Genomic DNA, 27179 nt, shown 5'->3' on the forward strand with positions numbered 1-27179 from the left:
ACTCTCTGTTCATCTTATATGCATAGCCATTTTAACCATATCTACATGTACATACTACCTCAATCAGCCTGACTAACCAGTGTCTGTATGTAGCCTCTCTACTGTATATAGCCTCTACTTTTATAGCCTCTCTACTGTATATAGCCTCTCTACTGTATATAGCCTCTACTGTATATAGCCTCTCTACTGTATATAGCCTCTCTACTGTATGTATAGCCTCTCTACTGTATATAGCCTCTCTACTGTATACAGCCTCTACTGTATATAGCCTCTCTACTGTATATAGCCTCTCTACTGTATATAGCCTCTCTACTGTGTATCTCTACTGTGTATAGCCTCTCTACTGTATATAGCCTCTACTGTATATAGCCTCTACTGTATATAGCCTCTACTGTATATAGCCTCTACTGTATATAGCCTCTCTACTGTATATAGCCTCTCTACTGTATATAGCCTCTCTACTGTATATAGCCTCTACTGTATACAACCTGTCTTTTTACTGTTGTTTTATTTCTTTACTTATCTATTGTTCACCTAATACCTTTTTTTTACTTAAAAATTGCACTGTTGGTTAGAGCCTGTAAGTAAAGCATTTTCACTGTAAGGTCTATCTACACCTGTTGCATTCGGCATTTCACTGTAAGGTCTATCTACACCTGTTGTATTCGGCGCACGTGACAAACAAACTTTGATTTGATTTGATAAACAGGCAGGACAGACTCGTAAGATAAACTGGTATGATAGACCGGTAGGATAGTCTGGTAGGATAGACTGGTAGGATAGACCGGTAGGATAGTCTGGTAGGATAGACCGGTAGGATAGTCTGGTAGGATAGACTGGTAGGATAGACCGGTAGGATAGTCTGGTAGGATAGTCTGGTAGGATAGACTGGTAGGATAGACTGGTAGGATAGACCGGTAGGATAGTCTGGTAGGATAGACTGGAAGGATAGACCGGTAGGATAGTCTGGTAGGATAGTCTGGTAGGATAGACCGGTAGGATAGTCTGGTAGGATAGACTGGTAGGATAGACCGGTAGGATAGTCTGGTAGGATAGACTGGTAGGATAGTCTGGTAGGATAGACCGGTAGGATAGTCTGGTAGGATAGTCTGGTAGGATAGACCGGTAGGATAGTCTGGTAGGATAGACCGGTAGGATAGTCTGGTAGGATAGTCTGGTAGGATAGACCGGTAGGATAGACCAGGATAGTCTGGTAAGACAGAGCGGTTGGCAGGAACACTAGTAGACTTACTGTACTAGGGTGTAGGGGCGGCAGGTGGACTAGTGGTTAGAGTGTAGTTAACCCACTGTTCCCCTGAACAAGGCAGTTAGCCCCTGTACTAACCAGTTGGAGACACCCTGTACTAACCAGTTGGAGACACCCCGTACTAACCAGACAGAGAGAGAGAGAGAGACACCCTGTACTAACCAGTTGAAGACACCCTGTACTAACCAGTTGGAGACACCCCGTACTAACCAGACAGAGAGAGAGAGAGAGAGACACCCTGACACTCAATCTAACATCATTGTTGATATCATTCTGATAATGCCAACATCTCTCCTTTCCTCTTCAGATGTCAGAGTTGACGTGACAAACAATCCCACTCAGAAACCTCAGCGCCAAAACAACCAGACATATCAACTAAGGGTGGAAGAGGTCATAGCGTGATCTATTACGCTAACTCAGCTATGTCACGTAGGAGACGGTGGAGACGAGGGTTCCTGTTGCCCAGAGAAAGGAGAAGTTTCATTGTGACTTCAGAGTGTGTTTGAGATAAAGGAAAGTACAACACATCTGCTCATCTTTGCTGTCATTGGCTAACAGACAGCTGGTTGAGTTGAATTGTTTGGGAATCAACAACGTCAGCAGATATTGTTTTTCAACAACAGACTGATATGCTTTACACACAACTAGCTGTCGACATCTGGGGATCCTAATAAATCAAACCCTCTCCCCCTCCGTCCCTCCATACCTCCATCCCAGGAGTTTTAGAAAACCTCTCGTGATGTCTGGCATGAGATTATTGTTGGAGATGCCAGAACTAATGGCTGTAATTAGCTGGGAGAATAACAGAGGCATGAGATTATGGTTGGAAACGCCAGAACTAATGGCTGTAATTAGCTAGGAGAATAACAGAGGCATGGGATTATGGTTGGAAACACTGTAATGCCTGTAATTAGCTGGGAGAATAACAGAGGCATGGGATTAGGAAACATGTAATGTCTGATTAGCTGGGAGAATAACAGAGGCATGGGATTATGGGAAACACTGTAATGCCTGTAATTAGCTGGGAGAATAACAGAGGCATGGGATTATGGTTGGAAACACTGTAATGTCTGTAATTAGCTGGGAGAATAACAGAGGCATGGGATTATGGTTGGAAACACTGTAATGCCTGTAATTAGCTGGGAGAATAACAGAGGCATGGGATTATGGTTGGAAACACTGTAATGCCTGTAATTAGCTGGGAGAATAACAGAGGCATGGGATTATGGTTGGAAACACTGTAATGTCTGTAATTAGCTGGGAGAATAACAGAGGCATGGGATTATGGTTGGAAACGCTGTAATGTCTGTAATTAGCTGGGAGAATAACAGAGGCATGGGATTATGGTTGGAAACACTAATGTCTGTAATTAGCTGGGAGAATAACAGAGGCATGGGATTATGGTTGGAAACACCAGAACTAATGGCTGTAATTAGCTGGGAGAATAACAGAGGCATGGGATTATGGTTGGAAACGCTGTAATGTCTGTAATTAGCTGGGAGAATAACAGAGGCATGGGATTATGGTTGGAAACACTAATGTCTGTAATTAGCTGGGAGAATAACAGAGGCATGGGATTATGGTTGGAAACACCAGAACTAATGGCTGTAATTAGCTGGGAGAATAACAGAGGCATGGGATTATGGTTGGAAACACTGTAATGCCTGTAATTAGCTGGGAGAATAACAGAGGCATGGGATTATGGTTGGAAACACTGTAATGCCTGTAATTAGCTGGGAGAATAACAGAGGGTCGGATTGTGAGGCAGTTGACATGGCAACATCACACACTGGATTTTTGTGTCTGGTTTCTTTTGCCTTTTGACGGATAACAGAACATGATCAAAATAAGATGCCGCATTTACCAGATTCCCTCTTTCCCCTTCCCTCCCTCCCTAGTGTCGTCTTTTCTGCTTTGTCTGGGCGTCTCTTCAACTCCCTCCAGTTCTGTCATTCCCTTCCCTCTCTCCTCTCCTCTCTTCTTGCCTCTCTCCTCTCCTCTCCTCTCCTCTCCTCTCCTCTCTTCTTGCCTCCCTCTCTCTTCTCTCCTCTCCTCCCTCTCCTCCTCTTTCCTCTCCGCTCCTCTCTTCTTCCCTCCCTCTCCTCCTCTCTCCTCACCTCTCCTCTCTTCTTCCCTCCCTCTCCTCCTCTCTCCTCTCCTCTCTTCTTGCCTCCCTCTCTCTCTCTCCTCTCCTCCTCTCCTCCTCTTTCCTCTCCGCTCTCCTCTCTTCTTCCCTCCCTCTCCTCCTCTCTCCTCTCCTCTCTCCTCTCTTCTTCCCCCCTCTCCTCCTCTCTCCTCTCCTCCTCTCTACTCTCTTCTTCCCTCCCTCTCCTCCTCTCCTCTTGCCTCCGTCTCTCCTCTCCTCCCTCCTCTCCTCCCTCCTCTCCTTTATCCTCTCCTCTCTCCTCTCCTCTCTCCTCCCTTCCTTCTCCGTCTCTCCTCTCCCCTCCCTTCCTTCTCCTCTCCGTCTCTCCTCTCCCCTCCCTTCCTTCTCCTCTCCGTCTCTCCTCTCCTCTCCTGCTTTATATGCCAGATTCCCCCTCAGCACAGACCAACGTCCCTGTCCAAATAACAGGTAAATGAACCTGCAACAACAATGTGGAATTCCACTATTTATCTAAACCCAGTTGTGCTGGAAGCTATTCAGAGTGTCTTGGGCTGGAGCGGCCGGGCGGTAACTTCACAGCTTTGAAGTCTATAACACAGTACATTCTATAAAAAGAAAAGAAAGAAAAACATGTCATTTTCTCCCTCTTTCTTTCAGTCTTCCTCACCCTCTCCTCTCCTCTCTTTCTCCTCTCCTCTCTCCTCTCCTCTCCTACTCTCCTCTCTTTCTCCTCTCCTCCTCCTACTCTCCTCTCTTTCTCCTCTCCTCTCTTTCTCCTCTCCTCTCTTTCTCCTCTCCTCTCTTTCTCCTCTCCTCTCTTTCTCCTCTCCTCTCTTTCTCCTCTCCTCTCTTTCTCCCCTCTTCTCCCTCCTTCAGCAGAAAGGCAAAAACAACCTGTGAAAATAGTTGGAGTAACCAATGTTTGGGTTGTGTCCCAAAGGGCACCCTATTCCCTACAGAGCGCACTACAATTATAGCTACAGTCAAGCTACTATGAGATAGCAGCGCTGCTGTCTCCGTCGCCATAGCAACCCTCTGAGGGGAGGTGAAGAAAAGGGCATGGTTACAGTAGCACAGAGTATATCTCTTCACTGACTGGCTGACTACAGCTTAAGGAATGCAGGTGAACTCTCTCTTTCCCTCTTTCTCTCACTCTGTCTCCCACTCTCTTTCCATCTCTCTTTCTGTCTCTGTCTGGCTCCCTCCCCCTCCCTCTCTTTTATAAACCCTTATAAATCCCTATTTCTTCCCAATAAGAACACATTCTAGGTCTGTCCCATGTTTCGCCTAGCCTACTTCTTTTTATGAATCACGATATGTCATCAATTCAGTGTGCTGGTAGCTAGCGTGATAAAATCAGCTTGATCACTAGAAACTGACTTTTGATTTTGGATGTTTGAAAAGGTACTGAGAACGTCGATATATGCCTCTTCCTCTGCACTCATGTTCCTCTAACGAGGCAATGTAACGTGGCGCTACTCAGAATTAACCCTGTAACCACTCAGAATATACCCTGTAACCATGGTAACCACTCAGAATAAACCCGGTAACCACTCAGAATAAACCCGGTAACCACTCAGAATAAACCCGGTAACCACTCAGAATAAACCCGGTAACTACATGGAATTAATGCGTCACAAATAGACGTTCATCCATAATACGTCGAATTACGAAGGGACACTATGAGATCTTGTTGGCTGCTTCTCAAATGGCACCTTAGTGCCTGACTCTTAAAACAGGGGCTCCTCAAGGGTGTGTCCTCAGCCCTCTGCTGTACTCCCTGTTCACCCACGACTGTGTTGCTTAGCACCACACCAACTCCATCGTCTAGTCTCCATGACGACACCACGGTTGTAGGCCGGATAACCGACAACGACGAGTCAGCCTGTAGGGAGGAGGTAAGTGAACTGGCATCGTGGTGCCAGGACAACGACCTCTCCCTCAATGTTAATAAAGACGATGATTGTTGACTTCCAGGAAGCAGAGACAGGAACATGCCTCGTTCTACATTAACGAGACTACAGTAGAGGAAGTCACAACTTTTACATTTCTTGGCGTCCACATCACAGAGGACTTGTCATCGACCAACACCCCCACCCACCCACTCTTGTCAAGAGGGCGTAACAGCGTCTCTACTTCCTAAGGCAGCTGAGCGTCCTGACCTGTTGCATCAAGGCCTGGTACAGGAATTGCTCCGTCAACGACCACAAGGCCCTGCAGCGGGTGTTGAAGACGGCCTAGTAAATCACCGGGAAAGTTCTCCCACCCATCCAAGACAAGGACCACACACACCCCAGTCACAAGCTGTTCTCACCTTTAATGTTGGGAAGATGTATCAGAGCATGAGGTCTGATACCAACAGGTTCAGAGACAGTTTCTATCTACAACCCATCAGACTGCTGAACACCTGAACTGGACTGACCACCTGCTCTGATTGTCCACACCTTAGCACACACACACGCACGCATCACACACACATCACAACTGCTGCTCTTATTATACTGCTCAGTTTATGCACAGGAAGAACAACAAGATAGCAGTGAGAGATAGGAGACAGACAGACAGACAGACAGACAGACAGACAGACAGACAGACAGACAGACAGACAGACAGACAGACAGACAGACAGACAGACAGACAGACAGACAGACAGACAGACAGACAGACAGACAGACAGACAGACAGACAGACAGACAGACAGACAGACAGACAGACAGACAGACAGACAGACAGACAGACAGACAGACAGACAGACAGACAGACAGACAGACAGACAGACAGACAGACAGACAGACAGACAGACAGATAGATAGACAGACAGACTCCTACCTCTAAGAAGCAGGTCCCGACTGCCGTATTCTCCTTGATGGTGACGTTGTAGAAGTTACTAGAGAACACCGGCTCGTTATCGTTTACATCCTGCAGCACCACGGAAACCCTCGCCGTCGACGACATTGGAGGCCGCCCGTTGTCCGTGGCAACCACCGTCACGCTGGGCGCTGGCTCCGACTCATAATCCAGTGCCATCGCCGTGGTGATGATCCCCGTCACCGGGTCGATGGAGAACCAATCGGAGTGGCTCTTTTTGTCTTTGAGGAGGCTGTATCGGATGTCCCCATTGGGCCCCTGGTCCTTGTCCCGGGCCGTCACCTGGAGCACAAAGGATCCTGGGTAGACGACCTCTGGGATGGTCTGTTTGTAAGCCTGCTGGTCGAAGAGTGGCGGATTATCATTCACGTCAGTGACCTGGATAGTAAAGGACGACTCAGCCCTGAGAGGAGGGGTGCCTGCGTCTGTTGCCATGACTCTCAGCTCGTACGTGTCCCTCTCCTCGCGGTCCAACACCTGGTCCACACAGATCAGATAGATAATACTGTCCTTGGTGGTCAGGGCGAACTTCCCGTCCCCTCCCTCTAGCGAAACGTTAACATTAGCGTATTCTCCGTAGTCTGGGTCGGTGACCGAGATGCGTGCCACGTACTGGCCGGGCTGGGCGCCCTCTGAGATACGCGGCGAGCCGTCTTCGCTGAGGAAGATAATGGTCATGGTGGGTTGGTTGTCGTTGTAGTCTCGGACGTGGATGGTGACGAAGGCATTGGTCACCTGGATGGCAAAACAACAGTAGCGAGTCATTAAAATGGAGAGGAAGCGGAGAGAAGGTCAATTCACCTCCTTCCTGTAAAAAGTTGAAACACTTCAAACTGTCCACAGGAAGGGTTCACAATTAGCAAAACTGCTGTTCACAAATGCTCTCCATCCAACCTCACTGAGCTCGAGCTGTTTTGCAAGGAGGAATGGGAAAACATTTCAGTCTCTCGATGTGCAAAACTGATAGAGACATACCCCAAGCGACTTACAGCTGTAATCGCAGCAAAAGGTGGCGCTACAAAGTACTAACTTAAGGGGGATGAATAATTTTGCACACCCAATTTTTCAGTTTTTGATTTGTTAAAAAAGTTTGAAATATCCAATAAATGTCGTTCCACTTCATGATTGTGTCCCACTTGTTGTTGATTCTTCACAAAAAATACAGTTTTATATCTTTATGTTTGAAGCCTGAAATGTGGCAAAAGGTCGCGAAGTTCAAGGGGCCGAATACTTTCGCAAGGCACTGTATATATATATACACACACACATACATATATATAAATCTTGCTTGTAGGTCATTCTACTAATACTTTCCGAATGTACTGTATCTATACACACACACACACACACACACACACACACACACACACACACACACACACACACACACACACACACACACACACACACACACACACACACACACACACACACACACACACACACACAGTGCATTCAGAAAGTATTAGTAGAATAGTACCGGAGAGGATGGCGTTTTACCAGCTACGTTTTACCAGCTACGTTTTACCAGCTACGTTTTACCAGCTACATTTTACCAGCTACATTTTACCAGCTACATTTTACCTGCTACGTTTTACCTGCTACGTTTTACCAGCTACGTTTTACCAGCTACGTTTTACCAGCTACATTTTACCTGCTACATTTTACCAGCTACGTTTTACCAGCTACATTTTACCAGCTACGTTTTACCAGCTACATTTTACCAGCTACATTTTACCAGCTACATTTTACCAGCTACATTTTACCTGCTACATTTTACCTGCTACATTTTACCTGCTACTAATCAACTCTGTTATTTTTTCGTTTTTTGACGTTGTTTGTAACTTATTTTTGAAACTTATTTTGTACATAATGTTGCTGTATATTATTGTATATTGTGAATGAAGACTTTTAATGAAAATAAAATAACTGTCACAACCATAAATACATATATTATTATTTTATTTTCATTATCTTCATCCCGTTGGTTATATGGTAATTGTACCCTCCCTACCCATGCACACCCCCACACACACACCTCAGGGTGACTGGCGTTGTCTCTGGCCTGTACCACCAGCTCGTGGACTCTCTTCAGCTCGTAGTCCAGCGGTCGGTTCAGAGTGATGACCCCCGACCTCGTATCCATGACGAAGTAGCGGTCAGGGTCGCTCTGGCGACGGTTGATCTCGTACAGGACCAGACCGTTGTCTCCCTCGTCAGCGTCGGACGCAAAAACCTGCAGGAGGGGAGAGATTGATTATTGATTGACTGACTATCAGTATAGATTAACTAATAGACGATAGAACTCTATACCAGTGGTGGCTCCTCAGAGGAGGAAGGGGAGGATCATCCTCCTCAGTGAATTTCATACAAATTCAAATGGTGAAAGATTTAAAAAACTTTATCCTTTTTAGATAAAACTATACTAAATATATTCACATGTCAGAGATACTCTACACATCTATCAGTGTGAATTTGTGGCACTACTTCAAACTCACAACTGAATGAAGCTGTTACACATAGGATGTGCAGAGAAACAGCAGGTCAGTAAACAGGTCAGTAAAACAGCAGGTCAATAGAACAGCAGGTCAGTAGAACAGCAGGTCAGTAGAACAGCGGGTGAATAGAACAGGGGGTCAGTAAAACAGCGGGTCAGTTAAACAGCAGGTCAGTAGAACAGCAGGTCAGTTAAACAGCGGGTCAGGTAAACAGCAGGTCAGTAGAACAGCAGGTCAGTAGAAAACAGTAGAACAGCAGGTCAGTAGAACAGCAGGTCAGTAGAACACAGGGAGTCAGTAGAACAGCAGGTCAGTAGAACAGCAGGTCAGTTAAACAGCAGGTCAGTTAAACAGCAGGTCAGTTAAACAGCAGGTCAGTTAAACAGCAGGTGAATAGAACAGGGGGTCAGTAGAACAGCAGGTCAGTTAAACAGCAGGTCAGTAGAACAGCAGGTCAGTAAACCAGCGGGTCAGTAAACCAGCGGGTCAGTAAACCAGCGGGTCAGTAAACCAACGGGTCAGTTAAACAGCGGGTCAGTTAAACAGCGGGTCAGTTAAACAGCGGGTCAGTTAAACAGTGGGTCAGTTAAACAGTGGGTCAGTTAAACAGTGGGTCAGTTAAACAGTGGGTCAGTAGACCAGAGGGTCAGTTAAACAGCGGGTCAGTAGAACAGAGGGTCAGTTAAACAGAGGGTCAGTAGACCAGAGGGTCAGTAGAACAGAGGGTCAGTAGACCAGAGGGTCAGTAGACCAGAGGGTCAGTTAAACAGAGGGTCAGTTAAACAGCGGGTCAGTAAAACAGCGGGTCAGTAAAACAGCGGGTCAGTTAAACAGTGGGTCAGTTAAACAGCGGGTCAGTAGAACAGTGGGTCAGTAGAACAGCAGGTCAGTAGACCAGAGGGTCAGTTAAACAGCGGGTCAGTTAAACAGCGGGTCAGTAGACCAGAGGGTCAGTAGACCAGAGGGTCAGTAGACCAGTGGGTCAGTTAAACAGTGGGTCAGTTAAACAGCGGGTCAGTAGACCAGAGGGTCAGTAGAACAGAGGGTCAGTTAAACAGCGGGTCAGTAGAACAGAGGGTCAGTAAACAGAGGGTCAGTAGAACAGAGGGTCAGTTAAACAGCGGGTCAGTAGAACAGAGGGTCAGTAAACAGAGGGTCAGTTAAACAGAGGGTCAGTTAAACAGCGGGTCAGTTAAACAGTGGGTCAGTTAAACAGAGGGTCAGTTAAACAGTGGGTCAGTTAAACAGAGGGTCAGTTAAACAGCGGGTCAGTAGACCAGTGGGTCAGTAGACCAGAGGGTCAGTAGAACAGAGGGTCAGTAGAACAGAGGGTCAATAGAACAGCGGGTCAGTTAAACAGCGGGTCAGTTAAACAGTGGGTCAGTAGAACAGCAGGTCAGTAGAACAGCAGGTCAGTAGAACAGCAGGTCAGTAGAACAGCAGGTCAGTTAAACAGCAGGTCAGTTAAACAGCGGGTCAGTTAAACAGTGGGTCAGTAAACCAGCGGGTCAGTTAAGGTTTTTAACATACACCTTCTGCTAGAGTGTGTTGTTTGTTGTTGTCTACAAAACGTTTAGCTTTACTCTCTGAGCCACCATTAATACCTGCAGTATGTTGCTTCCCTGTGGTAAACTCTCTGAGATGATAGCGTGGTATCTGCTCTGGTTGAAGACGGGGGCGTGGTCATTGATGTCGGTGACAAACACCTCCAGGGTCATCAGGCCGGTGCGTCTGGGACTCCCCCCGTCGAAGGCCTCCAGAACCAGGCTGTACGAGGACCTCTTCTCCCTGTCCAGAACACCGTTCACCACCAGGTCCAGGTACAACACCTAAAGAGTGAGAAGACATGGGATGGACACAAGAACAACAGGAGAGAAAACCATAGAATGAATAGAACAGGCTTGGAACCTCTAACCCTGGCAACTTGACTGGTAAAACTCATGGGTACACTCACAATGGCTGCCTCCTTTAGTAATGCGATCATTTCCATGGTAATGTAGAATGTTCATTCAAAATTATGTTTAACTGATGTGGCTCATGCAATGGAATGTATTTGTTTGTAATGTCAGTTGAGTTGATTCAACAAATCACAGCACAGATGGATGGGTACACTTCCTGCTTTTAGTCCATCACTGACTTGAATGGGGGAATCCCCGATCATGTCATTCTATTTCTTGCTTAGAGACAAATGGTACTGTATTGTTTTTCGTGTATATTGTACCACTGGCCTCACAAAATAGATTTCCATTTAAGTGGACAAGAGAGTATCCTATTGTAAAACACCAGTTTGGTAAACCGTGTTAGCTCTTTTGGTCTTGATCAAGTGTCCCTGGGTGCTTTGCTATGTTACTCTATGATATGCTTTGATATGCTATGCTACTATACGTAATTTATTTATTTAACATTTATTTAACAAGGCAAGTCAGTTATACTCTTCAAATTCTTATGGACAACGCTGGTCCAATTGTGCGCCGCCCTATGGGACTCCCAATCACGGCCGATTGTGATACAACCTGGAATCAAACCAGGGTATGTAGTTATACGCCTCTAGTACTGAGATGCAGTGCCTTAGACCGCTGCGCCACTCGGGAGTTATGCTATTCTACGCTATGCTACTCTACGCTAAACTACTCTACGCTAAACTATGCTATGCTACTCTACGCTAAGCTACTCTACGCTATGCTATGCCACTCTACGCTAAGCTACTCTACGCTATGCTACTCTACGCTAAACTACTCTACGCTATGCTATGCTACTCTACGCTAAGCTACTCTACGCTATGCTATGCCACTCTACGCTATGCTACTCTACGCTATGCTATGCTACTCTACGCTATGCTACTCTACGCTATGCTATGCTACTCTACGCTATGCTACTCTACGCTAAGCTACTCTACGCTATGCTATATTGTACCATACCTTGTTAGCAGCTCTTTTGGTCTCCAGCCTGAAGGCTTGCCCCACATTTCCTTCCTTAATCACATATCCTTGGGTGGTCAGCTGATCGCGGTCCGCGTCTGACGCCGGCTCCAGGGAAACCCGTGTTCCCACCGCCGTCTGCTCCGGGATCTTCAGCAATGCCTTTGGCTTGAGGAACGCCGGCGCGTGGTCGTTAATGTCATTGACCGTGACGGACACCTCGACTGTGACCCCGGTCATGGTGACGGCGATGAAGCTGTAGTGGTCCCTCTGCTCGCGGTCGAGGCGGCGTGCCGTGGTGATGATCCCGGATGTCTCGTCGATGTGGAGGTCGCTGCCCACACCTGTCCCTTCGTGGTCGGAGATGAAGTACAGCGAGGCGGTGATGCCGGGGGGTAGCCCAGCACTGATGTCCCCTACGATGGTTCCTGCCGGCTGCTCCTCATCCAGCTGGAGCTCCAGAGCTCCTAGGACCGGGGTGGAGTGGACCACAACCAGCTCCAGGACTGTGTAGAGCAGGAAGAGAGACTGTGGCCTCCATAGGCCTGAACACACACACAGGCCGCTGGCCCTGGGCCCACCTTCACACGTTATTGTCATGGCTGGGGACTCCTACACCTGAAAGACAGAGAATAGAGAGAATAGAATTTCAGAAGAGAACTTTAGACTAGAACTTTAGAATATAACTTTAGAATAGAACCTTAGAATAGAACTTTAGAATAGGCTACTCTACGCTAAGATACTCTACGTTATGCTATGCTAATCTACACTAAGCTACTCTACGCTATGTTATGCTAGTCTAAGCTACTCTACGCTATGCTATGCCACTCTACGCTAAGCTATGCTACTCTAATAGAACCTTAGAATAAAACCTTAGAATAGAACCTTAGAATAAAACCTTAGAATAGAACCTTAGAATAGAACCTTAGAATAGAACCTTAGAATAGAACCTTAGAATAGAACCTTAGAATAGAACCTTAGAATAGAACCTTAGAATAGAACCTTAGAATAGAACCTTAGAATAGAACCTTAGAATAGGAAAATCTACACTAAGCTACTCTACGCTATGTTATGCTAGTCTAAGCTACACTACGCTATGCTACTCTAATAAAACTTTAGAATAGAACCTTAGAATAGAACCTTAGAATAGAAACTTAGAATAGAACTTTAGAATAGAACTTTAGAATAACACTTCAGAATAGAACCTTAGAATAGAACCTTAGAATAGAACCTTAGAATAGAACCTTAGAATAGAACCTTAGAATAGAACCTTAGAATAAAACTTTAGAATATAACCTTATTATAGAACCTTATAATATAACTTATAATATAACTTTAGAATAGAACTTTAGAATAGAACTTTAGAATAGAACTTTAGAATAGAACTTTAGAATAGAACCTTATAATAGAACCTTATAATAGAACCGTTAAACAGAATGTTAGAATATAATATTGGAATAGAACCTTAAAATGGAACTTTATCATATAACTTTAGAATATAACCTTAGAATATAACCTTAGAATAGAACCTTAGAATATAACCTTAGAATAGAACTTTAGAATAGAACTTTAGAATAGAAATTTGAAATATAACTTTAGAATAGAACTTTCGAATAGGACCTTAGAATAGAACTTTAGAATATAATCCTAGAATATAACCTTAGAATAGAACTGTATAACAGAACGTTAGAATAGAATCTTAGAATAGAACCTTAAAATGGAACGTTAGAATAGAACCTTAGAAAATAACTTTAGAATAGAACTTCAGAATAGAACTTCAGAATAGAAACTTAGAATAGAAACTTCAGAATAGAAACTTCAGAATAGAAACTTCAGAATAGAAACTTAGAATAGAAACTTAGAATAGAACTTTTATCTATTCTTGGAAGACGAACATTAGAATAGAACTTCATAATAGAAACTTAGAATATAACTTTATAATAGAACCTTAGAATAGAACCTTATAATAGAACTGTATAATGGAACTTTAGAATAGAACCTTAGAATAAAACTTTAGAATATAACCTTATTATAGAACCTTATAATAGAACTTTATAATAGAACTTTAGAATAGAACTTTAGAATAGAACCTTATAATAGAACCTTATAATAGAACCTTATAATAGAACCTTAGAATAGAACTGTTAAACAGAATGTTAAAATAGAATCTTGGAATAGAACCTTAAAAATGGAACCTTAGAATAGAACTTTATCATAGAACCTTTAGAATAGAACTTTAGAAAAGAACCTTATAATAGAACTTTAGAGTAGAACTTTAGAGTGTCAGAATGGAACCTTAGAATGAAACCTTAGAATAGAACTGTATAACAGAACATTAGAATAGCATCTTAGAACAGAACCTTAAAATGGAACGTTAGAATAGAACTTCAGAATAGAACCTTAGAATAGAACCTTTATCTATTCTTGGAAGACAAATGTCTTTCTTTGCTACAAATCTTCCATGTTTGAAAGCCGTTATTCCCAACAGCAGCTGAATCCTGTTGGATTGTCACTGAAGACTAAACTTTGGCCAGAAACACTAGTCTTGTTTATCACAAACATTGTTTATTGGGTGGAACCATTGGCTGTAGAATGGGACACTAGTGCTGATATGTGGATTGAAGAGGCCATCAAAATTCTTCTACAGTGCTGTAATGGGCTTACTCTTAACACCTCTCATGCCAGGTCACGCTAAAAGACACAGAGAGAGAGAGAGAGAGAGAGAGAGAGAGCATACCCTAACCCTCTAAAACACAACATACCCTAACCCTAACTCTCTAAAACACAACATACCCTAACCCTAACCCTCTAAAACACAACATACCCTAACCCTAACTCTCTAAAACACAACATTTCCTAACCCTAACCCTCTAAAACACAACATACCCTAACCCTAACCCTCTAAAACACAACATACCCTAACCCTAACCCTCTAAAACACAACACACTGAGACTAATGTAACCAACTACCATACACTGAGACTACACACGGATACTACACACTGAGACGACACACTGAGCCGACACACTGAGACGACACACTGAGACGACACACTGAGACGACACACTGAGACGACACACTGAGACGACACACTGAGACGACACACTGAGACTACACACTGAGACTACACACTGAGACTAATGAAAACCGAACCCTGGTGTGCCTCTGGCATAATGTTTTTGTAATTGTCTTACTCTATCCCAGCGTTAGGTTTTCAGAAGACTGAGGCCGGCTTTTCCTTTAATGTTTTACCCTGGGCTTTGCTCCTTTCATATTTATTTTGATCCTGACAAATTCCTCAGTCCCCGCTGATGACAAGCATACCCATAACCTGATGTTGCCACCACAAAAACATGAAATGCAATACATCCGTGTTGTTTCATATTGGATTAGACCCAAAACTGTAGTTTTTAATTTATCTCACAATGTTAATGTATTTGTCGTGTTGTCTTACAGTATCACGGCTGGCTGAAGGACTGGACCGAGGTGCAGCATGGTAAGCGTACATTTGAACTTAATTTAAAAATGACGGCGACAAAACGAAGAACAAAAAAACAACCGTGAAGCTTTGGGCTATGTGCCCTGAACAAAGACAAACCGTGAAGCTTTGGGCTATGTGCCCTGAACAAAGACAAACCAGTGAAGCTTTGGGCTATGTGCCCTGAACAAAGACAAACAGTGAAGCTTTGGGCCATGTGCCCTGAACAAAGACAATCAGTGAAGCTTTGGGCTATGTGCCCTGAACAAAGACAAACAGTGAAGCTTTGGGCTATGTGCCCTGAACAAAGACAAACAGTGAAGCTTTGGGCTATGTGCCCTGAACAAAGACAAACCGTGAAGCTTTGGGCTATGTGCCCTGAACAAAGACAATCCGTGAAGCTTTAGGCTCTGTGCCCTGAACAAAGACAAAGTTAACTTCCCACAAAACAGGTGGGGGGGGGGTTCTCTAAGTATGGTTCTCAATCAGAGACAACGACAGACAGCTGTCCCTGATTAAGAACCATACCAAAGCCAAGACATAGAAATACAAAACATAGAAAAAAAGAACATAGAATACCCACCCTAGTCACATCGTGACATACAGTACCACATAACAGCCTTGTTACAAACAGAATTAATGATTTGGAGTGGATTATTTAACACTAGCTTCCATCTTTTCTCTTTGTCATAAAGGCCAGTAATGTGGTGTGAATGTGGAGTGAATGCAATGTTGTTGATCCCTTTGTGTATTTGAGTACTGTGGTGGCAGCGTCATGTTATGGGTATGCTTGTTACTGGCAGTGACTGGGGGAATTTGTCAGGATCAACAAAAATATGAAATACGATCAAAGCCCAGAGAAAAAGTAAGTGGAAAATCTGCCTCAGTCTTCTAAACTCTGGGATAGTTTTATTTAGTCAGAATGACAATACACACATTTCCATGCCTAAAGACAAACCACAATGACTTTCCAAGAGGTGTTGACTGTTCCTGAATGGTCCAATCTCAGTCCTGACTTAAATCTGATGTATTTATTTTTTTTATATCAGAGAAGATTTGAATATTAATGTCCATCAATGATTCCCAACTAAATGTACTGAGCATGAAAAATTCTGACACATAAAACAAGAAAGGCCATCAACAGGAAGTGTCGTAGTTTGAGTAGCAAGGCCATCAACAGGAAGTACCGTAGTTTAAGTAGCAAGGCCATCAACAGGAAGTACTGTAGTTTAAGTAGCAAGGCCATCAACAGGAAGAACCGTAGTTTAAGTAGCAAGGCCATCAACAGGAAGTACCGTAGTTTAAGTAGCAAGGCCATCAACAGGAAGTACCATAGTTTAAGTAGCAAGGTCATCAACAGGAAGTACTGTAGTTTAAGTAGCAAGGCCATCAACAGGAAGTACCGTAGTTTAAGTAGCAAGGCCATCAACAGGAAGTACCTTAGTTTAAGTAGCAGGGCCATCAACAGGAAGTACTGTAGTTTAAGTAGCAAGGCCATCAACAGGAAGTACCGTAGTTTGTATAACAATAATTCTTTAATTTCTTATTTCTTTTATTGTATTGGTCGTGTACACAGTGTAACGGGTGTGCAGCGACATTCTTACGTTACGAGCTCCCAACAATACAGTATAATGTTAGGGCAGGGACATGGTACGTTACGAGCTCCCAACAATACAGTATAATGTTAAGGCAGGGACATGGTACGTTACGAGCTCCCAACAATACAGTATAATGTTAAGGCAGGGACATGGTACGTTACGAGCTCCCAACAATACAGTATAATGTTAAGGCAGGGACATGGTACGTTACGAGCTCCCAACAATACAGTATGTTAAGGCAGGGACATGGTACGTTACGAGCTCTCAACAATACAGTATAATGTTAAGGCAGGGACATGCTTACGTTACGAGCTCCCAACAATACAGTATAATGTTAAGGCAGGGACATGGTACGTTACGAGCTCCCAACAATACAGTATAATGTTAAGGCAGGGACATGGTACGTTACGAGCTCCCAACAATATAGTATAATGTTAAGGCAGGGACATGGTACGTTACGAGCTCCCAACAATACAGTATAATGTTAAGGCAGGGACATGCTTACGTTACGAGCTCTCAACAATACAGTATAATGTTAAGGCAGGGACATGGTACGTTACGAGCTCTCAACAATACAGTATAATGTTAAGGCAGGGACATGCTTACGTTACGAGCTCCCAACAATACAGTATAATGTTAAGGCAGGGACATGGAGCTCCCAACAATACAGTATAATGTTAAGGCAGGGACATGGTACGTTACGAGCTCCCAACAATACAGTATAATGTTAAGGCAGGGACATGGTACGTTACGAGCTCCCAACAATACAGTATAATGTTAAGGCAGGGACATGGTACGTTACGAGCTCCCAACAATACAGTATAATGTTAGGACAGGGACATGTGAAGACTCTGCAAGGAGCGTGTAGATATTCACTAGCAGTCGTAGCTATTTTGAAAAGAAAATAATAGTAAAAACAATATATATAAATATATCCTTCCTCACTCTTCTCTTTCACACTCACACACACACACACACACACACACACACACACACACACACACACACACACACACACACACACACACACACACACACACACACACAAGAAGAAAGCACCATTTCGAAAAACCCTTCTACTTTCCCCTGTTTATCCAGACTGTAAATGTTTGTCCGATCTTAGAAACAGTCATAATTCTGTTGATAAATAACCAGCTGACAATTATTTAAGATGATTCAAAGAGTTTATAGTTCTTGACAACACTATAGAGTTCAGAGTAAATACAATTAATCCGGAACAAAAAACACTTTCAACTCCAATCAGAGTCAACCAGGACCAAACCTACAACACACATCTCAAATGGAGCCCTATTCCCTATATAGTGCACTACTTTAGACCAGAGCCCTATGGAACCCTATTCCCTATATAGTGCACTACCTTAGACCAGAGCCCTATGCCACCCTATTCCCTATATAGTGCACTACTTTAGACCAGAGTCCTATGGAACCCTATTCCCTATATAGTAGAAAAACTGTTACTTTAACGGCAATGGTTACCCGGATTATTTACATCGTGCCCCCCCCCTCCCCCCATCTTTTACTCGGCTACTACTCTCTGTTTATCATATATCCATAGTCACTTTAACCATATCTACATGTACATACTACCTCAATCAGCATCACTAACCGGTGTCTGTATGTAGCCTCTCTACTGTATATAGCCTCTCTACTGTATGTAGCCTCTCTACTGTATGTAGCCTCTCTACTGTATATAGCCTCTCTACTGTATATAGCCTCTCTACTGTATGTAGCCTCTCTACTGTATGTAGCCTCTCTACTGTATGTAGCCTCTACTGTATATAGCCTCTCTACTGTATATAGCCTCTCTACTGTATATAGCCTCTACTGTATATAGCCTCTCTACTGTATATAGCCTCTCTACTGTATATAGCCTCTCTACTGTATAGAGCCTCTACTGTATATAGCCTCTCTACTGTATATAGCCTCTCTACTGTATATAGCCTCTCTACTGTATATAGCCTCTCTACTGTATAGAGCCTCTCTACTGTTTAGAGCCTCTCTACTGTATATAGCTACTGTATCTCTACTGTATAGAGTCTCTCTACTGTATATAGCCTCTCTACTGTATAGCCTCTCTACTGTATAGAGCCTCTCTACTGTATAGAGCCTCTCTACTGTATATAACCTCTACTGTATATAGCCTCTACTGTATATAGCCTCTCTACTGTATAGAGCCTCTCTACTGTATAGAGCCTCTACTGTATATAGCCTCTACTGTATATAGCCTCTCTACTGTATATAGCCTCTCTACTGTATAGAGCCTCTCTACTGTATAGAGCCTCTCTACTGTATAGAGCCTCTACTGTATACAGCCTCTCTACTGTATATAGCCTCTACTGTATATAGCATCTACTGTATATAGCCTCTACTGTATATAACCTCTCTACTGTATATAGCATCTACTGTATATAGCCTCTCTACTGTATATAGCCTCTCTACTGTATATAGCCTCTCTACTGTATATAGCATCTACTGTATATAACCTCTCTATTGTATATAGCCTCTCTATTGTATATAGCCTCTCTACTGTATATAGCCTCTACTGTATATAGCCTCTCTACTGTATATAGCCTCTCTACTGTATATAGCCTCTCTACTGTATATAGCCTCTCTACTGTATATAGCCTCTCTACTGTATATAGCCTCTACTGTATACAACCTGTCTTTTTACTGTTGTTTTATTTCTTTACTTATCTATTGTTCACCTAATATATTTTTTTAACTTAAAAATCGCACTGTTGGTTAGAGCCTGTAAGTAAAGCATTTCACTGTAAGGTCTATCTACACCTGTTGTATTCGGCGCACGTGACAAATACACTTTGATTAGATTTGATAAACAGGATAGACTGGTAGGATAGACTGGTAGGATAGACTGGTAGGATAGACTGGTAGGATAGACAGGTAGGGATAGGCTGGTAGGATAGACTGGTAGGATAGAGTGGTAGGATAGGCTGGTAGGATAGACCGGTAGGATAGTCCGGTAGGATAGAGTGGTAGGATAGGCTGGTAGGATAGAGTGGTAGGATAGACTGGTAGGATAGACTGGTAGGATAGGCTGGTAGGATAGAGTGGTAGGATAGGCTGGTAGGATAGACCGGTAGGATAGTCTGGTAGGATAGAGTGGTAAGATAGGCTGGTAGGATAGACTGGTAGGATAGGCTGGTAGGATAGGCTGGTAGGATAGGCTGGTAGGATAGTCTGGTAGGATAGAGTGGTAGGATAGGCTGGTATGATAGTCTGGTAGGATAGTCTGGTAGGATAGGCTGGTAGGATAGAGTGGTAGGCTAGACTGGTAGTAATAGTAGCTCATTCAAAAAGTAGTTACTTTTTCATTTATTTATTTATTTATTAAGTTTTCTCCCCAATTTCGTTAGTAATTACTATCTTGTCTCATCGCTACAACTCCCGTACGGGCTCGGGAGAGACGAAGGTCGAAAGTCATGCGAAAGTCATGCGTCCTCCGATACACAACCCAACCAAGCCGCATTTCTTACCACAGCGCGCATCCAACCCGGAAGCCAGCCGCACCAATGTGTCGGAGGAAACACCGCGCACCTGGCGACCTTGGTTAGCGTGCACTGCGCCCGGCCCGCCACAGGAGTCGCTGGTGCGCGATGAGACAAGGACATCCCTACCGGCCAAACCCTCCCTAACCCGGTCGACGCTAAGCCAATTGTGTGTTCCCCCACGGACCTACCAGTCGCGGCCGACTGTGACAGAGCCTGGGCGCGAACCCAGAGTCTCTGGTGGCACAGCTAGCGCTGCGATGCAGTGCCCTAGACCACTGCGCCACCCGGGACGCCAAAAAGTAGTTACTTTTAAAATAAAAACATTATAGAATTTCGCCTCGGTTACCTGAATGCTGTTAAACGCATTTTTTTTTTCACTAAATAGATACAAGGAAGAGAAGAAATGGATGTACAGTAGGAACTGAGTTCACTCACTCCCTCACCTCCTCACTCCCTCACCCCCTCACTCACAAACTCCCTCTTTCCCTCACTCACTCCCTCACTCACAAACCCCCTCTTCCTTCACTCACCCCCTCACTCACAAACTCCCTATTTCCCTCACTCACTCCCTCACTCACCCCCTCACTCACTCCATCTTTCCCTCACTCACAAACCCCCTCTTTCCTTCACTCACCCCTCACCCACAAACTCCCTCTTTCCCTCACTCACCCCCTCACTCACCCCTCACTCACAAACTCCCTATTTCCCTCACTCACTCCCTCACTCACCCCCTCACTCACTCCATCTTTCCCTCACTCACAAACCTCCTCTTTCCTTCACTCACCCCCTCACCCACAAACTCCCTCTTTCCCTCACTCACCCCCCCTCACTCACTCACTCACTCACTCACTCACTCACTCACTCACTCACTCACTCACTCACACACTCACTCACCAGGGGTGGAAAGAGTACTGAAATATCTACTCAAGTAGAGGTACTGTTACCTGAGTACTCGGAAAACCTCCTCAATTGCAGTTACATCTGTGATAGTGTACTACATACAGCCCTGAGGGGCCCTACTTAGAAGAAGTGCACTACATACAGCCCTGAGGGGCCCTACTTAGAAGAAGTCCACTACATACAGCCCTGAGGGGCCCTACTTAGAAGAAGTCCACTACATACAGCCCTGAGGGGCCCTACTTAGAAGAAGTGCACTACATATGAAATAGGGTATTATTTGGGTATTATTTGTTCCTATACGAAGATTGGTGAGGCTCTACAGTTGTTTTGTGCTACAAACCTCATAACAATCTAGGGACAACATGACCGAGAGACTGTCACTACATCACTGATCTTGGTAACTCAGAACTAAAAAAATTATTGTGTCATTTGGAAATGTGATTATGTAGTCTGTCCACTAGAGATTGTGTGTGTGTGTGTGTGTGTGTGTGTGTGTGTGTGTGTGTGTGTGTGTGTGTGTGTGTGTGTGTGTGTGTGTGTGTGTGTGTGTGTGTGTGTGTGTGTGTGTGTGTGTGTGTGTGTGTGTGTGTGTGTGTGTGTGTGTGTGTGTGTGTGTGTGTGTGTGTGTGTGTGTGTGGTTACGTACTGTGTTTGTGTATTCAGAGCATGTGCTTTTCAGTATGTTTCAATATACTGTATTTGTATTATAAAACACGTGCTGTGACATCATCTCTGTGCGACCACAGTAACAGGGAGGGCAGAGCAGGAGGGCTCCGTACAGTCTATCCCACACACTGTCTGGCAACACAGACCTGTAATCTAGCTCCTGATGGACAGACACACGTGGACACAGACAGACACACAGACACAGACACACAGACACACACACACACACACACACACACACACACACACACACACACACACACACACACACACACACACCGCTGATAGAATATACATTTTCCATCCCTCACTCATAAGCCCATTGTCACTTCCTGTTGATGGCATTGCTACTTAAACTACGATACTTCCTGTTGATGGCCTTGCTACTCAAACTACGGTCTCTCTCTCTCTCTCTCTCTCTCTCTCTCTCTCTCTCTCTCTCTCTCTCTCTCTCTCTCTCTCTCTCTCTCTCTCTCTCTCTCTCTCTCTCTCTCTCTCTCTCTCTCTCTCTCTCTCTCTCTCTCTCTCTCTCTCTCTCTCGTCTCTCTCTCTCTCTCTCTCTCTCTCTCTCTCTCATCGGAGACAAGTGCATATGATTTTAAAAAAGGAAGGAGATGAACTGAATTTAGCGTTCAGTTTTAAGATTGATGGATTTGATTATGTCTTCTATGCATCTACTGAATCAATGAAATGCTTTGGCTGTGGAAGAGAGGGGCATTTGGTGCGTAGTTGTCCCGAGAATGAGCGCGCTGAGCCTAGTAGTAGCTCTAGTGCTGGTGCAACTAACGCACCACCGCGAAGGGATGAACATGCTAAGGGTGCAGGGGAAGAGAGAAGGTGGGCAGATGTGGTTGGAAAAGTAGGAGAGGAAGGCATTGTGGATACGTGGGCAATTGTGGTAGATCAGAACAAAGAGGGAGGGGAAACAGTAGGTGAGATTGCGACTGCCGTCGCTGAGGTGGTGCTGGAAATAAGGGAAAAGGATGCGGATGTTTTCAAAATACCGAGGAGTAAAAGGAAGAATTTAAGGGGTGGTGAAGGGTCTAATTCTAAGAGAAAGGTAGAGTTTGATAAATCAATTGAAGATGAACAAGTTGTAGAGATGTTGGAGTTTTCTTCTGGGGAGGATAGCGAGAGTGAGTCATCTGACGCGTCACAACAATATAGTGAGATAAATGGGGTGGAAGGGAGGTATGGGATCGAGAAGATACGTCAATTTCTGAAGTTGACAAAAGGGAGGAAATATATGCAGGATTACAATGTAACTGATTTTTTCCCTGAACGTGAATTGTTTATTGAATCAGCAAAGTTTCTGATGTCAAAAATTTACAGGGGGAAGTTTGAAAAGCCCTGAAATTGCTTGACTCAAGAAAGTGGTCACAAGAGTGATAAGTGATGTAAATTCTAAAGAAAATGAAAGAGTTCAGTTGCAGTTTTAACTCTGTAAAGAGATGTGGTGGCTGTATCTTCCTCTGTATATTTTTTTCATCCATGAGCATTTTTAAGATTTCTTCTTTAAACGTAAATGGGGCAAGAGATGTTAAAAAATGAGCCATGGTGTATGAGTTAATTAGGGGAAAGGGAAGTGACAAATTTTCTACAAGAAACGCATAGTAATTTGGAAAATGAAGTTATGTGGCAACAGGAGTGGGGGGGGACAGTGGTGTGTAGTCATAAAAACTCAAAAAGTGGGGGTGTGGTTATCTTGTTCTCAAAAGGGTTTTTGCCTTTGTCATATGAGGTTGAAGAGGTAGTTGAGGGGAGCTGGATATCAGAGCACAGGGGGCACTGGTGAGAAGTAAGTTTCAGGGAATATCTGAAATGGATGCCTCATCCAAATTGTTCTTTGGTTTAGAGAAAAAGAATGGACAAAGAAAAAGTATTCATTGTCTCAAATCAGCTGTTGGACAAGAGCTCACTAGCCCTAGTGAAATTAGAAAGAGGGCAGTAGAGTTCTATGCTGAGCTCTACAAGTGTGAGTACAAAGAGGATAAAACAGTGACACAGCAGTTCTTTGATGGGCTCCCAAAGGTGGCTGCAGAAGCTCAGGTTGAGCTTGAGCAACCATTGGACGTCTCTAGGGCTATTGGGTTGGATGCTGGTCTAATTTCAATTGATCAGGAAAAGGCATTTGACCAAGTTGAACATGAATATTTATGGCACACGCTTGAGGCGTTTGGGTTCAGCTCTGGTTTTATTGCCATGATAAAGTTGATATAGAGCCACTACTAAATAGCATTAGAAGTCGCATTGCAGGGGGGTACTTTTCAAAGGTTATTCCCCCTATTCGTCTCTCAGCCTATGCTGATGATGTAGTTGTGTTAGTGAAAAATCAAGCGGAGGTGGATAGCTTGAGTCTAGTGATTGATCGTTTTAGGGGAATATCCTCTGCAAAGGTAAATTGGGAAAAGAGTTGTGCTTTGGTCTGGAGGGATCATGGCTTTGCCAGGGGGGCTAGAATGGTGTATGGGAGGTTTTAAGTATCTTGGAGTGTACCTAGGAGATGAGGGGACTATGGAAAAAAATTGGAGTGGGGTGGTTGAAATGGTGGAAGGGAGGATGAGGAGATGGCGTTGGTTACTATCTCGTATGTCATATAGGGGGCACACTATTATAGTTAACAATGTGATTGCCTCTGCACTGTGGCATCGGTTGTCAGTTTTAGAACCACCATCTGGCCTTCTGGCAGAGATACAAGCAATTATTGTGGATTTCTTTTGGGATAACTATCACTGGGTTCCACAAAGTGTTTTGTATTTGTCAAAAGAAGAGGGGGGACAAGGTCTTGTACATCTTGCTAGTAGGGCTGCTGCTTTCCGGTTTCAGTTTATTCAAAGGTTGCTTTATGGACCGGAAAATGTGGTGTGGAGAGGGGTGGCAGGTCTTGTATTACAGCGGGTTGGAGGATTAGGTTTAAAGAAGGCTTTATTTCTGGTTGATAGTAGCCAGATTTCTAGGGAGGGAGTACCTCCGTTTTACAGAGGACTTCTCAGAGTGTGGAGCATAATGAAGGTGTCCAGACGAACTTCAGTGGAGTCAGTGCATTGGCTGTTGGAGGAACCTCTGGTGTATGGGGCAAGACTGGATTGTACAACTGCAGCTGTTCCACATTTCTCCAAGATTCTGGTGAAGGGGAAAATCATCACCTTAAAACAGTTAATGGCCATGGCTGGGCCCGCCTTAATGGATGGAAGACGGGTGGCAGAACATTTGGGGATGAGGTCGGAAAGGATTGTCGGACAAATGCTGGGGAGCTGCAGGAAGGCTCTGTCAGCGGAAGAATGGGGTGCTTAGTAGCCACAAGAAGAAGGTGCAAGATGAAGATGTCTCATTTCCAAGACTAGGGATTACACCAAATATCCCAGAGTCAGAAAGAAAGGCGTTATTGCTGGATTTGAGAGGGTTGGAGGAGGTGGGTTTGGATGAGGTGAATGGGAAGGACTTGTATAGAGGGGGTGTGTCAAGGTGTTGAATAAAGATAAATTGAAAAATAGAAAAGACACTCCATGGAGGGTAAAATTGGGCATTGATGACAAGGTAAAGCCAGCATGGAGAACACTGTACAAGCCACCGTTACAAAAGGATACTGGTGATATGTAATGGAGGGGACTGGTGATATGTAATGGAGGGGACTGGTGATATGTAATGGAGGGGACTGGTGATATGTAATGGAGGGGACTGGTGATATGTAATGGAGGGGACTGGTGATATGTAATGGAGGGGACTGGTGATATGTAATGGAGGGGACTGGTGATATGTAATGGAGGGGACTGGTGATATGTAATGGAGGGGACTGGTGATATGTAATGGAGGGGACTGGTGATATGTAATGGGGGACTGGTGATATGCAATGGAGGGGACTGGTGATATGTAATGGAGGGGACTGGTGATATGTAATGGAGGGGACTGGTGATATGTAATGGAGGGGACTGGTGATATGTAATGGAGGGGACTGGTGATATGTAATGGAGGGGACTGGTGATATGTAATGGAGGGGACTGGTGATATGTAATGGAGGGGACTGGTGATATGTAATGGAGGGTACTGGTGATATGCAATGGAGGGGACTGGTGATATGTAATGGAGGGGACTGGTGATATGTAATGGAGGGGACTGGTGATATGTAATGGAGGGGACTGGTGATATGTAATGGAGGGGACTGGTGATATGTAATGGAGGGGACTGGTGATATGTAATGGAGGGGACTGGTGATATGTAATGGAGGGTTTTACATGGCATCATTGCAGTTAATGCTTTTGTATCTGTTATTAATTCAGATGTTAGAGATGGATGTCCTTAATGTAATATAAGATAAACCATTTTTCACTGTTTTATGGAGTGTGAGAGGATAAATCCTCTATTGGAAATGCTGGAATCTTTGTTTAAAGCTGTAGGGGAGTTTTTAAATAACACTGTTTTTATTTTGGGGTTTCAATATAGTAAACAACAGAAAAGAAAATGTCAAATGTTACATTTTATTTTGGGACAAGCTAAGATGTCAATTTTTCTGAGTAGGAAACATAAGATAGAAACGGGATATGGGCAGGATGTAAGATGTGTTTTTAAAGGATTAGTGAAAGCAAGAATAAAAGTAGATTTTGAGCTCTTCTCAGCTGTAAAATATCTCCTATTATTTGAGGAGAAGTGGGCCTACGAAGGAGCGCTTTGTTTTGTAGAGGAGGGGAAATTATTTTTTGCTGATGAAATAAGTTGAATGTATATGTTATGTATTTACTTTTGTTTAGGAATTACATTTGTTGTTTCATTTCTGAAAAGGCAGAGTGTATTTATGTTAACACTTGAGTAAAAAATAAAGGTTTTATAAAAACTCTCTCTCTCTCTCTCTCTCTCTCTCTCTCTCTCTCTCTCTCTCTCTCTCTCTGTCTCTCTCTCTCTGTCACCCCTCTCCCTGCAGCAGATCTCCCTCTCCCTCTCCTGTTCTCTATACATCCCTCTCCCTCTCCCTCTCCCTATCTCCCTCTCTCCACCCCTCCCTCCCTGTAATGAATGCAGCAGATCTAGTCACCCGTAGCCAACGAAAACAGGACCCATAGTCACGGAACTGGCTGTTCTATATTCTATACATCCCCTGTCTGTGTCCCAAACGGCTGTTCTATATTCTATACATCCCCTGTCTGTGTCCCAAACGGCTGTTCTATATTCTATACATCCCCTGTCCTGTCTCTTGATTGGTTCTGACTGGTAAAACAGCTTATTAACAACGTAGAAAAGTCAGCTGGATGAGAAAGTTTGGGAGCTTTCTAGATCAAACACATCTCTGATCTGAATCCACTGCAGTGTGGAAACTGCCAACCAACACGTCACCCCTGACTTGACGCCCCTGTCAA

At 44.0% G+C, this 27179-nt stretch overlaps 1 pseudogene; it reads right to left on the reverse strand.

Annotated features, from left to right (window-relative positions):
• Positions 1–27179, reverse strand: part of LOC124006678 — a 260851-nt pseudogene that overhangs the window by 214476 nt on the left and 19196 nt on the right.

This window comes from Oncorhynchus gorbuscha, linkage group LG20 (assembly GCF_021184085.1).
Source record: "Oncorhynchus gorbuscha isolate QuinsamMale2020 ecotype Even-year linkage group LG20, OgorEven_v1.0, whole genome shotgun sequence".
Lineage (NCBI taxonomy): Eukaryota > Metazoa > Chordata > Actinopteri > Salmoniformes > Salmonidae > Oncorhynchus > Oncorhynchus gorbuscha.